Source organism: Chlorocebus sabaeus, chromosome X (genome assembly GCF_047675955.1).
Source record: "Chlorocebus sabaeus isolate Y175 chromosome X, mChlSab1.0.hap1, whole genome shotgun sequence".
NCBI classification, from domain to species: domain Eukaryota; kingdom Metazoa; phylum Chordata; class Mammalia; order Primates; family Cercopithecidae; genus Chlorocebus; species Chlorocebus sabaeus.
The window spans coordinates 4,676,383-4,680,771 of record NC_132933.1 but is presented as its reverse complement, the minus strand read 5'-3'; the positions used below and the strand labels follow the sequence as shown (position 1 = coordinate 4,680,771).

General features: G+C 41.1%; 1 pseudogene; it reads right to left on the bottom strand.

Moving 5' to 3' along the window:
* Positions 1-1,343: 1,343 nt before the first annotated feature.
* On the bottom strand, positions 1,344-2,934 carry LOC103232745 (NGFI-A-binding protein 1-like; annotated as a pseudogene).
* Between the last annotated feature and the right edge of the window lie 1,455 nt (positions 2,935-4,389).

Genomic DNA, 4,389 nt, shown 5'->3' with positions numbered 1-4,389 from the left:
CCATGTTGGTCAGGCTGGTCTTGAACTCACGACCTCAGGCGATCCACCCGCCTCAGCCTCCCAAAGTGCTGGAATTACAGGAGTGAGCCACCGCACCCGGCCATCTTCTCTTAAACCAACAGAAAAAACGTATGTTGGCAGATGTATTTGATTTTTTACCATTATGAATTCCAGTGTGAAATTCTCATAAGTATGCGAGTACATTATAAACCTCTAAGCACACTCTCATATGTATGCACAAAGTCCATTAATTAAATTGGGGGAATTAAAAACGTACTGTCAAGTTAAAATGAATTTTAAGAAAAAACCTCATTCACAAATCTCAAAGGTGTAGAAAAATGAAATCATAAAATAAATAATGAATATAGGTGTCAACTAAACTTCCATAGAAATATGCCTACAAATGTGGATGCAGTGATTGTCCACACTTGTGATGGCTGGGTGGGGAGACATTCCCTAGTGAAAGCATCTAGTCTCTCTGTCTTCTCTACATAGAGAAGACTTACTGGATATAAACAGTACTTAATCTGTTATAGCCTTTGTTAACAGTCACCATCTTTATAACATGTAGGGTTAACTTACTATGTCTTAATCTATTTAACACATTCTGAAATATCAATGCTTAAGTCAAAGCTTTTATACATGGGTACACTTAGTTCAATTTATCTGTCTATGTAGTAGCTTCCTATCTTTGATACATTTTAAGTAGCTGTTAATACAATCTAGGTCAACTAGTTTAAGAGAGATATTTTCTACTCTATTGCTCATCTTTTTAACTTTCCTCCACTCAAGTATTTATTGTGTAAACGTGCATTGATAACCAGATATTATATGAGTAAATGCTACACATTTCTTGTTAAACAAAAATCAGTTTTGTCAAATATTAAATCCATAATATTTTCCTTGACTTAAATTAAATATTTGCTTTCTATTTTTCCATAATCATTGCAATCTTGCCAACAAGTACATCACTTAAGCTTTCTTTTTCACAACTGCGGGCAAAGATTCTAAACTCTGACATATATTTACATTAAACACACAAAGTAGACAACAAAATTTCAAGTAAAATAAACTGTATCCACATCTATTGAACCCAACAAGACTGAACATCTAGATTTCACTTCTGTAAATTACACAAATACATTGCACATTCTTAAATAATGAATGCTTACAATATTGATTTGTAAGCCTTTCCATATAGAGTGACTCAACACAGGAATGTGAATGAATCAATGTTATTGTTATAGATTGCAACACTCTTTTGATTTTCTCTTTTGTGGCTGTTGTTTTATCTTCCTGGTTTCTGCAGGCTACTGTACCAGTTCATTTGCTTTGACTATGAAATCTGTTTGAGCTGAATGAGGCAACACTGGTTATTAAGGCTTATTTCTGTGATGGAGTATTATCCTTAAATCTGATTCCATTTCCAGAGAACGGTATCTTGAATCTTCAGGGTCTGTTTTGATGACTTTCTTTTCTAAGGTAAAAGCTGAGTGCAGGTAGTCTTTTAAAATCTCAAGGCTCTCTGATGAGTGGGACTTTGCCTCACTGGGATAAAGTCTGCTCAGCTCCCCATCCACCACAATATGATGGGGTTGTCTGTTCTGTAAATTAGGCATTTGGAGATTCAAAGGTCTTTCTCCTTGTCCATCTGAGTTATCGGAAGTCAAGTCATTAGGACTGTACTCTTCTGAGCTCTGCCTGTAAAGCCCTGCAGACAGCCTCCTCTTGGCATGCTGCAATCTCTCACAGCCAGCTTGGTTGCAAAGGAACTCCATCTGCTTTGCCATCACCTTTTCAGGCTGCTGTGAACTAAGAGCTGTGAGTTCTTCACTCTTAGCTTTAGCCTGCTGGAAGAGCGTTTGCACAGAATCCTGGAAATCTGGAAACTCATCCTCCACTTTAATCTTCTACAAGGATAATTCATCTCTTTCTCCACATTTTGACTTGGTGGTTCTGTAAGTATATTTATAGGTGACTTCTTGAGAAATCTGCCTAGCCAAGGCAAAAAGCTCATCTCTTCTTGTCAGCAGAGCATTATCCTTCACACAAAGTTGAGCAGCCGTTTCATTAACAGTGAGCTCATGAAGCATGAGATGTTTTCCATCCTTCCTCTTTGAGTCAAATCTGCCATATACTCACTGTATTTCCAAATTTCCTCCTCTTTGTGTGGATCATTATCGTTCATCTCAAAGATGTGACCAATCATTTTGGCCAACTTCTGTTGTTTTTTAGCGGCTCTTTCACTTTGTTCAAGTCACTCTTCAGCAGCGTGGGGACCATCCGCTCCACACACTCGGCCACTGAGAGCACAGCAGCAGCATCCAGTGCCTCGCTTCTTTCCTTTGGGGACATGTGGGAGCCCAGGTCTGCTGAGGAGAGGCTGTGCTCGCTCTTGGTGGCATGGTGGCCTTGCCAGAGTCTGGATTTACCAGCATCCTGCAGTGCTAGGCTCCCGACCACATCTGACTTCCCCTGTCCCAAGCTCTGCACACAGGTGGTGGCAAAATTGGGGAAACTGGGTGGTAAAAACATTGGATGGTAAAATTGGGGATTTTAAATTGAGGTTCCCAGGCATTGCTAAACTCCTTTCATAACTACTGCAGGATATTCCCAGCCATGTCAGTGATCCCTCTGGCAGTTTATAGATGGGTATGCTACTGACAGGAAGGGAAGTCAGCAAGTGATTGAAAAGTCCAGGGTTTGTGACCCAGTCTCTCAAAGCCTTCTGTAGCCTTCTAACATGGAGAGGCTTGCTAACCATGCCCACGAGTGCCATGATTTCCAAAAACTCCACTTTTCCTGCTCACAGAGTTGCTGGACATCATCATCACCTTGTTGGATAAAGGCATCAAAATAAGAAAGCAGATTGGCTTTTTGTAATATTCTATACAGCTGCAACTTCCCCAGGGTCCTGGGTAAGGCCACGGCCATTACTGTGGATGGGTTTAACTCAGCTAGCAACTGCCGCGGTCTTAGGCTCTCTCCTTGAGGACTGCTGGGCCCCAACTCCGAAGCAAGGGCCCCCGGCTCTCCCTCCTCCAGCGGCTGCGGAGGCGGAGGCCGGGACGTCCCCAATCACATCGAGGAGGGAAGGGAAGGTGGTGGGCGCTCTCTCCCTGCTGCCCCCCAGCTCGGTCCCGCAGCTGCTTCTCGCCCGCCCGACTGCGCTTGCTTGGCTTGGCCGCGGTGGCGGCAGCGCCTCTCCCCACTTCTGTGCTTTTAATTGAGAGCCATGTAGGTCTCTGTTTCGTCAGCCCTAAATGACCTAGGAATGGTAATGTCAAAAGGGTGAAGTAGTCATGTAAACCCTCCCACAGATGACAATAATAGAAACTGGATGATACACCCAAAGACAATTATTTAAAGACACTGAAATGTCTCTAAGAGCATCCAGAATACAGATAATAATTTACTCTAAAACTTCCAGCTGTAAGGTTGTGATTTTGTTGCTTTATAGTAAAAGGATGACCCGCAAACCCCACAGCTATGACTACTGAAAATAATGTTAGAAAATGATAGCCTTACCCAGCTCAAGGTGCCAGAGTTCAGAATTCAGGGATGTAAAATCAACTTGTAATTTTAATTCTAGAAATATGATTACAATTTTTAAACGGCAATTCTATTATTAAGGTAACTGAAGCAGGAATATGACCCAAATTCCGAATATAAATTATATCCAAATCTCTGGATAACATCAGAAAAGCAGTCTGACACCAAAGAGAAATCTATTCCTGAAAGATAGGAGATAAAAACTTAAGCTACAACAGTGTTCCAGAGACGGACACCAAAGCTCTAGAGGGCACTTGTAATTCTTTCATGGATTACAGATTTTGTAATCCATAAAAGATTTTGTGTGGTGGTGGAGGTGATGAGAAAGACCCGAGTGTCGGAAAGGCTTGAGAATGAGGATACACGTTAAAGAGTGGAAGATTCTCTCCATTTCTGCCCTCTTACCCTTCAGGTGGGCCCAGGTTAGAGTAGTGATATCTCAACATCAAAGACAAATAAGTCCTTGGGTTAGAAAAATGAATAGCAACCATTGTCCTATTACTGGGTGATCTTTTATGGCCATAGTGTTATTCAAACAAATTTAAATGGGATAACTCATTTTTAAAAAAATTTTTCCCCCCACCTTTGAATTCTGATAGCATTTCTTTCACCAGACCTCTTACTTGGCACTCAGCATGTGTAGACTTATACAATTTTAGGGTTGGAAAGAACTTTAAAGTTCATTTAATTGAAGTTAACACTTGGTGTAGGAATTTCTTCTATGATCTCTCTACACAGATACTTATGTAACCTCTGACTGAACTTTGCTGGTGATGGGGAACTCTCTACTGCTCAAGACTGCTTCACAGCTGGATAGCTACATATTTTGTTGGAGTA